The sequence below is a fragment of the Adiantum capillus-veneris genome, chromosome 5 (assembly GCF_014529385.1).
Source record: "Adiantum capillus-veneris isolate H3 chromosome 5, ASM1452938v2, whole genome shotgun sequence".
NCBI lineage: Eukaryota > Viridiplantae > Streptophyta > Polypodiopsida > Polypodiales > Pteridaceae > Adiantum > Adiantum capillus-veneris.
The window spans coordinates 55,065,973-55,078,589 of record NC_140935.1 but is presented as its reverse complement, the minus strand read 5'-3'; the positions used below and the strand labels follow the sequence as shown (position 1 = coordinate 55,078,589).

The window sequence follows — 12,617 nt, the reverse complement described above, 5'->3', positions numbered from 1 at the left end:
CCTTATCTTCTTTTTGATAAACTTCAAATCGTTCTTTGTGCTTTGTTTTTTTCTCTTGTAAACCTAAATATTATTCTACACATGAGTTTTTAAAAAATAAAACAAATTTACATAATACAAGTATACACATATATATATAAATAGTTGCATAATTAAATTACCTCCAAGAAATCAAGGTTTCTTGCTTTACATTTTATCTTCAAAATCTAAACATATGATAGAATGTATATAAGCTATATGATTCAAAAACGAATAGGGTATGCATGAGCTATTTAATACAAAAGATGTGATCAGTGCAACGTTTAGTTCCAATAAGATTCAAGAATAAACTTTACAATGATTTTTAGTCTTTCAAAACTTCTATGAGAAAACAATGTACCTCCATTTTCATATGCATACCTTAAATCTATATATTGATCATGACCAGTGAACAAATCAGATACTAATACCCCGTAGCTATCTATTATATATAGCATTTGCTTGTATCTCATTAGCTTTATTTGATCCCTAAAGTGACGACTACTATGAGCAATAATTCTAAGTGTTCCCCCTATTTTACCAAATGACCTCCAAGTGTTTGATGTTTCTATCATCCATGGATATTCCCAAACTGTAGGCATCAACTTTCTTTCAAACTCCAAAAGATAGAGCAATTTGTGTCTCTAATGGTAATAATCTCAAGATAGCATCTGTCATTTTTAAAATACAATTAAATAAATAAAAAATTATATATATATATATATTAGATTACTTGCATTTTCATTGATAATTTGATTATAAAAACCATTCATATATTTTTATATCTTTTTACCAATATATATATATTAAAATCTAGAGACTCTTTAAAAAAAGGATTAATGTAACACCATGTCAAAGATTTTGTATCTTCTCTATTTTATTACATACTACTATCCAAATCACTATTAGAAGTGCATTAACTAAATAGAGTGAGTGTTTAACACCTTATTTCCCATGATCCTTATTGTGCTTGTGAACAATTTTTAATAACACTCTTCTTTAACATAATGAATTTATATGGAGGATGACATGGCAACAATGAATAGGACACCATGTTAGTTCTTATTGTATATGTTTTTGTAATACGCAAAATTAAGTTAAGTTTAGACATGCTTAGTATATTCATATATGAAATCAAAATTAATTGTAAATAGTTCATATGCACATCTCTCTTTAATGCACGTATGATACTTTCTTATTGAAAAGACTAAGTGTATGATATATATGGAAGAGAGAGAGAGAGAGAGAGAGAGGGAGAGAGAGAGTTACCTTGGGGTATTTACTCGTGTAGAAAGTATTCATCAATTAAATTGCAATTCCAATGAGATAAACTAAGAGTAGACATAAAAAAAGATGATAGGTTAAAAGCTATATATGACACCATAGTATGTAAAAGATTGCAATATGATGCCATGAGAAAATAAGTTAAGATTTAAATATTTGTGAAAAACTCTTATCTCAAAAAAATTTACAATGGGTTCATTGCGATTGTGAATATTTTTCGGCAAGGTTAGCCCTCACAATCCTTATTGTGATTTTCAACAATCTTTAATAACACTCTTCCTTAACATGGTAAATTTATCCACTCTTAAAAATAATATTATATAGTAAAGCTATTCTATTAAATTTTTTCTTTTAATTTATGTATTTATATAGAAATAGAGATAGGTGGTTTACACTACCTTGAGGTATCTACTCAAATTTAAAAAGTATTTGGCAAGTGACTTGTAGTTCTCATGACATCAACTAAGAGTAGACATAAAAATAGATGTTAGTTTAAAAACTTTAGATGCCACCATAATATGTAAAAGGTTGCAATATGATGAAGTGGGCAAGTAAATTAAGACTCGAATATTCGTAGGAAAATCTTAGGTAGGTTTTAGAAGGAAAAGTGTTTGTAGGAAAATCTTAGGTAGGTTTTTTAAGGAAAAATGTTTTGCAATGGGGTCATTGAAAATGTAATTGAGTTTCAGCAAGTTATTCTTAACCATTCTTATTGTGCTTGTCAAAAATATTAACCTAACACTCTTCTTTGACATGGAAAATTTGTCCAATCTTCAAAAAAATTTACACACACACCACATACACTATCAAGCATAGCCCTTTTTCTCACAATCATGGCTTGAACTTCTATGATTTAGATAACTTTCTTAAGTTAAATATCTTATGTGGACTGGTGTTGCAAGACAGTGATGATGTTGTAATGTCAAGTAATCATCATGGGAATGGGGCCTCCATTTGTTTCTGATGTCTCAAACTCAAGTGCAGCAAATAGGCTGCCTTATGACCCTCTTCATTTTGCTACACCCATCATGATGCATGCATGTGCCATGAACAATTATGAGTTCTCTTTCCCTTTGGGAGCTAGTGCTCCTTGGTCAAGTTTGATTTTTTTTTCCCAAATCGGTGTTTTTCCTATTACCACATTCTTTCAAGATGCAATTGTAGATGATTGTGTTTGAAGATTTGCCCTTTCTTTGCAAAACCCATGGCTTGTTGAAACTGTCCACTCCGTTCTCTTTGGCAAGTTATTGGGAATCTTGGGGTATCTCTCCCCCTCCCTTATATCTCTTTCTCCCTGATCGATTCCCCTTATCTCTACCCCACACACGCACACACAATCTTTATCTCATTCCAGAACGCCTGCTTCATAAGCACGGGAGGCATCCTTGATAGACAATGGTGGCACCTGCCAATGCGGTCCCATATAAACTATAAGCCATTTTGCTAGCCTTCTCCTCACAGAGCCATCTCCAACATTGGAAATCGGTCCTCTTTCTGCTCCATGACTCTTGCTCACTCCATCTCTGTGTGGTTTCTCACCTTCCTTGCAAGCTACAACTAACTCAAGGTTGTGCACGCCTCCTTGTGATGTAGATGTTAGGGTTTTGGTGCACATTCTACAAATTAGAACTATTTTTCCCAGATTGGCGTTTTGTCTATTACCACATTCTTTCAAGATGCAATTGTAGATGATTGCGTTTGAAAAGTTTCCCTCACTTCGCAAAACCCATGGCTTGTTTTCCCTGTCCACTCTATTCTCTTTGGAAAGTTACTGGGAAGCTTGGGGTATCTACCCCCCTCCCTTATATCTCTTTCTCCCTGATCGAGCTCCCTTCTCTCTACCCCATAGATGCACACACAATCTTTCTCTCATTCCAAAGTGGCTATGTCATAAGCGCGGGCAACATCCTCAATAGCCAGTGGTGGCACCTGCCAATGAGGTCCCATATCTCAATTTTTGCATGCAATAATATGGGATCTTTGCCACACCATTATCATGCCACCCTTCCTAAGGTTGGCTAACATAGACTATCTTAGTGCATTGAAGGCAAGTGGAAAGCAAGTGGGAATTGTGGGGCTTGTAAGGATTGACATGGCCATAGAAAAGCAAGAGACTGAAGCTTTTGGGTGCCCAATGGCATATAAAGGTAGGTCAACAAAGTTAGGAATACCTTACTCTTACTATTCCAATCAAATTGAGTTGGCAACTAGTTTAGATGTTTTGATGATCACTTGCCCCTTGATGGAGGGGACAAAGGGCAACATTAACCCGGATGTCCTGGATACCTTGGGTCCATGTGGATTTTCATTAACATAGCTCAAGGTTTGATAGTTTGAGGTTCGATAGTGGATGAAGCAAAACTTTTGAAGGCATTGGTGGAGGGCCATATCCGAGGAGATTTCCCGGATGTGTTTGAGAATGAGCCTCAAGTTCCCCAAGAGCTCATGTATCTGGATAGTGTTCTTATGATTCCTCATGTTGGTAGTTTGACATGGGAAATCAGGAGGGTTATAGCAGATCTTGTTGTTTCCATCCTTGAAGCCTATTTCGTTGGCAAGCCCCTTCTAACTCCAGACTGTAGGTAAACTAAGAAATCTACCCACATTGGTTAATAGAACTATAATGATTCTCTCATTGGACATAATTGCTACCATTTCTTATCTACAATGTGGCTGCACTTGTTGTAGTACCATGCAACCATCAAGATGGGCAAGCAGATTTTGGAGGGTGCCTTAGCAAGTAGGAGGTATATGCATCTAGATTGGTCCATTTAAGCTATCCTCAACCAGGGATTCACCTTTTAAGCGATCATAGAGTGGGTATTAGGAATGATGCAGATAAAAGTCAGTATTTTTTGGATGCCAATAAAAATTTTGAAATCATATCTGCAAACTACCTTGGATTCAGAAATGCCCCTGAAGAGCTCAAATGCCTACATTTAATGCAAAAATGGATGCAGGTTGGCTAACATGGACTGTCTTAGTGCATTGCAGGCAAGTGGAAAGCGAGTGGGAATTGTGGGGCTTGTAAGGGTTGGCATGGCCATAGCAAAGCGAGCGGCTGAAGCTTTTGAGTGCCCAATGGCATATAAAGGTAGGTCAAAAAAGTTAGGAATACCTTATTCTTACTATTCCAATGCAGCACAGTTGGCAGCTAATTCATATGTTTTGATGATCACTTGCCCCTTGATGGAGGGGACAAAGGGAAACATTAACCCGGACGTCTTGGATGCCTTGGTTCCATGTGGATTCTCATTAACATAGCTTAACTTTGATAGTGGATGAAGCAAATCTTTTGAAGGCATTGGTGGAGGGCCATATCGGAGGAGATGTCCTGGATGTGTTTGAGAATGAGCCTCAAGTCCCCCAAGAGGTGATGTCTCTCAGTAGTGTTGTTCTGATTCCTCATGTTGGTAGTTTGACATGGGAAATCAGGAGGGTTATAGCAAATCTTGTTGTTTCCAACCTTGAAGCCTATTTGGTTGGCAAGACTCTTCTAACTCTAGCCTAAAGGTAAACTAAGCAATCTACCCACATTGGTTAATAGAACTGTGACGATTCTCTCATTGGACATACTTGCTACCATTTCTTATCTATAATGTGGCTGCCCTGGTTGTAGTACCATGCAATCATCAAGATGGTCAAGCAGATTTTGGAGGCCGCCTTAGCAAGCAGTAGGTATATGAATTTAGATCGGTCCATTTAAGCTATCCTCATCCACGGATTCACCTTCTAAGCGATCATGGAGCGGTTATTAGGAATGATGCAGATAAAAGTCAGTATTTTTTGGATGCCAATCAAAATTTTGAAATCATATCTGCAAACTACCTTGGATTTGGAAATGCTCCTGAAGAGCCCGCATGGCTGCATTTAATGCAAAAATGGATGCAGGTTGGCTAACACAGACTGTCTTAGTGTATTGCAGGCAAGTGGAAAGAGAGTGGGAATTGTAGGGCTTGTAAGGATTGGCATGGCCATAACAAAGTGAGCAATTGAAGCTTTTGGGTGCCCAGTGGCATATAAAGGTAGGTCAACAAAGTTAGGAATACCTTATTCTTACTATTCTAATGCAAAAGAGCTGGGAGCTAATTCATATGTTTTGATGATCACTTGCCCCTTGATGGAGGGGACAAAGGAAAACATTAACCGAGAAGTCCTTGATGCATTGGGTCCAGGTGGATTCTCATAAACATAGCTTGAGGTTTGATAGCTCGAGGTCCAATAGTGGATGAAGCAGAACTTTTGAAGGCATTGGTTGAGGACTGTATTGGAGGAGATGTCCTATATGCATTTTAGAATGATCCTCGAGTCCCCCAAGAGTTGATGTCTCTGGATAGTGTTGTTATGACTCCTCATGTTGGTAGTTTGACTTGAGAAACGAGGAGTCCTATAACAGATGTTGTTGTTTCCAACCTTGAAGCCTTTTTCGTTGGAAAGCCTCTTCTAACTCCGGTGTGAAGGTAAAATAAGCAATCTACCCACATTGATTAATGGAACTATGACAATTCTCTCGTTGCACATACGTGCTACCATTTCTTCTCTACAATGTGGCTGCCATTGTTGCAGCTTGCATGCGCATAATCAAACATATCCCATATCTTGCAACGATACCTCCTCATCTTGCATCTCGTTGTCCTCCTTTGCCCTCTATTGGCATCTCCCAATCTCTATTACATGTGCTCATCTATCATATAGCAACTATAGCCTATGCCAAGCAGGCCGAGTGCAATTATTGCCAATACTGACTTAGCATTCCAAAGTGTAGCACACACAGCTGTTAATATGCCCACTCTCTCTCTCTCTCTCTCTCTCTCTCTCTCTCTCTCTCTCTCTCTCTCTCTCTCTCTCTCTCTCTCTCTCTCTCTCTCTCTCTCTCTCTCTCTCTCTCTCTCTCTCTCTCTCTCTAAGGTGAAATCGAATGAGAAGAACTTTTATTGCTAAACCGCATGTAGGCGACAGCCAATGTGGACGCAGTTGACACTATAAGAGGAGTAGTCTATAACCGCTAGCATTGCCGGAAAAAACAAAGGAAAATAAAAAGAGAAAATATTGCGTATGCGACAATAATCGGGGCTAAAATCGCAGTAGTGGTTTATAAGCAATAATCGCGGTTATAATTGCGAGAATATACCCGCAGCTATTACCGATCATTTGCCACTCATATTACCGCGCTAATTACCGCTAAACGCCTATTCAAAAATAAAGGTGCTCATTTGGGTCCACATGGACCCACATGTGTGCATGGACGTTTTTGACAAGAATCGTACTGAGTGTCTAGCTTTGAGAATGTCTGGATCAAATATGTGTCACTCCTTGTCTCTATTGAGACTCTTTTTCCCACTCTTTCTCTCTCTACTCATAGAATGTGTATAAGAGTTCCTCTACCACATGATAAATATCATATCATTTTTTGAAAAAATATATAATAATTCATATCCAAAAGTACATCTATTTCCAACCTTTGGGGTGTTGTCCCCGAACTCTCCTTGGATCCCCCTAGCGACAGAAATAAAGACACACACACACACACACACACACACACACACACACACACACAGTTTTCCTTTTTAATTTTAGTTGATGAAAATCTAGTTGTCCATATAGATGATGCACTAGTTGTCTAAGTATACAGCAATCTGGTTGACCATATATGTGACAATAAAGATGATGATATAGAAAATGATGTAATCTAGTTAGCCATACAAAGAACCATTTAAAAGGGCTTGGAGCAATCCTATAAGCAACCATATAGATGACCATATAGAGGATCATAACATCAACCATATAGATGACCATATGTATCTCTGTATAGTAGATCGTAGAACTGGCCATATAGACTGGCATAGAACTGACCATATAGACTACCACATACATGTGATCTATGGAAAAATGATAACACTATACTTAGATGACCATATGGATGCCAATGTAGAGGACTATATAAACTCCCAAGTAGATAGTCATAGAGAAAACCATATAAAGTCTAATATAGATTTCCATAGAAGCATATAAAGATGATCATATCATAATCTATCATATAAAAAGATAGCAATGAAGATCGCCCTATTGATGACATTAGTTGATCATATTGATGATCCACATAGGCAACCAATCTTTACAAAGTTAACCATGTATATGTCCATGCAAACAATTGTATAGATGATCATAGAGACAACATTGTAGATGCACTTATAGAGGACCATGTAAACATCCATATAGAAACTATAAAGACAAGCATGTCGTAATCCATTATATAAGGTTACCAATGTAGATGAACATATAAAGGTCCACATATATGGAAATCAATCTAATCATATAGATGAAATTATAGACAACCATATAAAGACCCATGTACATGGACAAAAATCCAACAATACCAGATGATCATATCATAATCCATGGTAGAAGAGTTAAAATGGGCTGTATGACCCATATGCCTCATTTTAGCACATAGTATAGTCCTTGACCGCCCAAACCATATCAGATGGCTGTGTGAATTTTTAAGAGTGGGTGAATGGTCCCATTCGTGCAAAGTCTCATGGTCATCCAATATGGTTTGGTCGATCCCGACCCATACTATGCGCTAAAAGTGGATTATATGAGCCATATGTCCCATTTTAGCTCATAGTATGGGCCTTGACCATCCATACCAGTTTGGATGGCTATGCGAGTGTTGACACTGGGTCAACATCACGACATAACTCAACAAAGCCTTATTCTCAGAGTGTTATGAAACGCTGCGGATTATGGTTAGAAACATCAATTGTAATAAGTAGGAAGTCTAGCTGCAGAAGCCGGGGTACAATGGCACTTCCAGAGTGTAAATAAAAAGCCATTTGACCCCTCACACTCTTTTTTTGGTTAACCTAAGGTAGCCTTAGTATATACGGTACCTAGGTCGCTTTTGTAAGGAGAACTCAATCATAATAAATTTTAGCACTGGCGTCTACTGTCTGTTAGAGAGAAAGAGAGTGAGAGTGAGCTTCATCCTTACACTATATCCCGATCGTTCATCACATTGGAGATCCGACTGCACCATCATGCTGGCCTCGACAAGAGCTACGTGACAATGCCTAGCATTCCTCCCGGAAAGAATCATACACGCTCACGTATCTACGAGCTACTCGTGGCAAAAAGTGTATGTAACAATGTCTATTTTCTGCCTGCAAGTAGTCATTAGAATCGTGGCGACATAAGCTACACATAGGTACTCATAGATTTTAGTTTTCGGTACTTCCAAAATCCAACTTTGTCTTTATACATAAGTTTTGTAGATGGGTCTACACTAGCAGTTTTGAGTGTAGAGGCTTAGGGACAAGTGTATCCTAGTAAGGGGATGGTGTTCCATAAGTTCTGTATGATTCTAGCATGGTTTAGTGAGTTTCTTTCCGTTTGTGTGTATGTGGCTTAGGTGGTCTAGGTGAGAGTAGTGAGACTCTAGATTGTGGTTTAGTTGGCCTTCCAGAGTGTTGTATGTTTAGGATGGTCTTAGTCTGACAAGATAAAGAGAATTCCTCCATGTGCCTACCGTGTCATCTTTGTCCTCGATTGAGATTATGCTGACCTAGGTTGTGTTGCATGCACTTTATGGGTGGTGTGATTCACTCCCACAACATTGGTGCCATTGCTAGGGATACAAGGACTTCGGTAGGTATTTCCACTAACACATGTGTGATGGTTGTTTGCTTTAGTTTTGAGTAAAGAAAGGATTTTTCTTAAGTGGATCTGGAAGAAGTTATTCCGAGATCAAGTGGATAGCCCGGAAGCGTGTGTCTTGCCGAGGGTCTATGACTAGGTAGATTTTGTTAGGATTTGTAGATTAGAGTAGTTGTTGTGGTGGTCAAGTGATTTGTGAGCTGATAAAAGGATTTGCTAGTCCGTGTGTGGCATTGAATCATTTTTCTATTCATAGATGCAAAACCCCATATGATTTGTAGGAGTAGCTTTAGGTAGGACATGTTGATTTTGATCTAAAGCTATTCATCCTTGATCTATTTGCTAAAGTGCTTGGTTGCATTTGAAATCATGAAAAAGTCTACTTTTTAAGGTAAAAATGCAATAAACAGATTTCTGTAAACATTTTTGCATGATTGATTGATGCTAAGCATATAAGAGGGCATGTGTAAGGGTTCTGTGATGAAAAAGTAGAATTTTGTAAACTTGGACTTTATATGCGTATAATGTCTCAAGGGGCATCTAGACACCAAATTTCAAAAAATGTGACTGCACCAAAGTTTTCAAAAGGGGGGTTTTACCCTAAGTACACATTGAAACTAGAGTTTTGACCAACTCTAAAACACCCAAAAGACAAAAGACGGAGTGTCGAAAATGGAAAAAACAGAAACTTTAGATTTTGAGCTCATTTTTGCTTGAAAATTGGTAGAAGTGCTTGAAAGCCAACTCTAGAGACTTGGGATGCCTGTGAATAAGCTTTGTCCAAAAAGTCATCAGCTGACATCATCGCGTATGATGTTTAAAGGGTGATTCTGGCAGCCAAAATGAAGTTTTGACATTATACCCATCCACGTATATGTCTAAAGGGTGATTCTAGCAACCAAAATGAAGTTTTGACATTATACTCATCTTCTCCATGTTGTGTTGAGCACATACACCAAATCTCATATCATTTAGGCTTATAGATTGAGAGCTAAGGGGATTTTACTCCTTCAAGGATTCCCTCGTCAAAAAGTGGTGATTTTGAGCAATTTTGACATCCAAAAATTGTTGTGAGCACATATTCTTGCTGTACACACTAAGGGACACTTTTGGTAGAAACAAAACTAAAATATGAGCAAAAGTCTGTCTTAGAGGCCAGATCTGGGGTCAAAATTTAGATTTGAATGTACCCTTGTGATCTATTACAGTTAGGAAACATATGGGCCAAATTTCATCAAATTTGGATCAGTTTTGGGCTTGCAAAAACCAAAAGACACATGTCTAGGCAAGTGAATGCTTGTATTGGCCATAACTTGCTCAAAAAATGTCAAAATTCAGTTTTGAAACTTGCTATGAGTTGCCAGTATAGAGAGAAACCTCTGGAGTGAAAATCGCTTCATTCTGACCAGTTAGACATCATACAGGTATGATGTTTAAATGACACTTTTAGAGACCAACATTGAGATCTAAGCATACCAGGGTGTTAAGCATCACAAGACAAGCTTACTCACCAAATTTGGGCCAATTCTGAGCACATACACATCATACGTGTATGAGTCTCAAGGCCAAATCTAAAAGTCAAATATCACTTTGACCACATAGGGGGTTGGGAAATGATGTGCTAAGCTTGCTTGAAAAATTTCAACTCATTTGGACATATAATTTTGCATGTACAGAGACTTTGCAGATATAAGACTGTAAAGGGGAAAAAGAGGTGATTTTGAGCAATTTTGACATCCAAAATTTTCTATAATCACATATTCTTGTTGTATGCATCAAGGAGTACCTTGGGTAGAAATCTAAGTAAATTTTGAGCCAAAAGACTTTATACACGTATAATGTCTCATAGGCCAGATCTGGGTACAAAATAGACACTTGATTATACCTCATTGTCTTACAACTTAGAAGAAGTCCCTACCCAAAATTTCATTGCATTTGGAGCTCATTGAGCTTGTAAAAGACGGAGGATAGATCTAGACAGATTCAGGATGATATTGTCATAACTTGCCAAAAAAATGTACAAAAAAGTTGCTGAGAGTTGCTTGTGTGATAAGGAGTCAATGGAACAAAAGTCATTTCATTCTGCCACAAAAGACATTATACACGTATGATGTCTCAAGTGCCAAATTAGAGGTCAAAAGTTACATTTGTGCTCACAGAAGTGTTTGTCATCATAAAATAAGCTGAGAGACCAAGTTTCATTCAATTTGGATTACTTTTGGCTTAGTAAAACTTCTAAGGAAGTTGTAGACTAACAAACAGACAGATAGACCTGTCTAAAAGTGTGAAAATCACAAATTGAGACTTGGAGTGGTTAGAGTACATCAAGGAGATTCTATAGTTAAAGTTTAGAGCAAATCTGAGCCAATAGATATCATACATGTATGATGTCTCCAGCCCTAATTTGGAGGTGAAAACTCACATTGAGCTTATAGAAGTGTTAAGCACTACAAAGTAAGCCTAGTGACCAAGTTTCAACAAATTTGGGTCACATTTGGTCAAGAAACAAGCAAAAATCCTTGATCCCAAATCTGTTTTGAGTACCGTTTTGAGTGCAGTTCACCAAAATTGCTCTAACTTTTGATAGAAAACTCCAAATTGAGTCAGGTATAACCAGGAGAAAATCTTGCAGGCATTATGACACACCTTTACCTAAATCCAAGCTTTTAGGGTACCCATAACTAGTTTCCAAAGACCAAAAGAGTCACAAATTCTTGAATTTTAGGGACCTGTCAAAGGGCCAAAGGTGCTTGTTAAGGAATATCTTAAGAGTATTGAGTGGGCTAGACATTAAGAAAGCTAAGATCATCAGGATGGAAATCCAATCTACCAATACTTTTGTAGATATGGCCAGAGGTATGGCAAGCCAAGTTAGAAGTGCTGAAATGCCAATCTATCCACATTTTGACACAAACCCAACTACATTGCCACCATGGTTGTATCCAGATGCAACCATAGAAAATGACTTTCATAGACGTGGTTATTTGGTCAATGAAGGACCACAGATACCTCCACCAAACACAAGAATTCCTACAATAATTCCAAAGAAGGAGCCACCTGAATTCCCTTCTAGAGCAATAACAAGAGAAAATTATCATAGAAAGGGAAGACGTTCCTTATCAGGGACCATATGTACCATCGCCACCCCCTATAACTTACTCCTATCCAAATTAGAGTAGAGCCTTAAGAAGATATGATACTAAGAGTGAGAGTGAAACACCTTCTCAGAGGAGTGATTCACAAAGAACCCAACCCACTATAAAGACAGAGGTATCTAGTGAGCAAATGAAGCCTATAGAAGGATTAGCTCAGAGACTTGCTCCTCTAGTCAAATCTGACCTCCAAGAACCTCTGTGGTGCAAAATTGATAGAAAATGTACAAACCATACGAGAGAAGAGTGTTACTATGGAATGAAATATGCTAAAGAGAGGTATGTACAACCTCTTCCAGTAGAAACTACTCCACCCAGATACGCTATGATAAGTGCACCAAGTCTAGTAGAAGTTGCAAGGCCACAACTTGTCTTAGGACAACAACCTCCACTACCCGATGCTAGAATGCCTATAGACATGAGATACATGCCGAGGATGGAACCATCCAACAAACAAGCGTTAGTACCACCTACAATGTGTTATGACAACTGAAGTGGGTACTTCCC

The 12,617-nt window shown here is 38.0% G+C and overlaps 3 pseudogenes; all 3 read left to right on the top strand.

The window, feature by feature from the left end:
• The first annotated feature begins 3,298 nt into the window (after positions 1-3,298).
• Positions 3,299-3,888, top strand: LOC147457346 (hydroxyphenylpyruvate reductase pseudogene; annotated as a pseudogene).
• Positions 3,889-4,272: 384 nt separating this feature from the next.
• On the top strand, positions 4,273-4,813 carry LOC147457345 (hydroxyphenylpyruvate reductase pseudogene; annotated as a pseudogene).
• A 231-nt stretch (positions 4,814-5,044) lies between these two features.
• LOC147457344 (hydroxyphenylpyruvate reductase pseudogene) lies at positions 5,045-5,760 on the top strand (annotated as a pseudogene).
• The last annotated feature ends 6,857 nt before the right edge of the window (positions 5,761-12,617 follow it).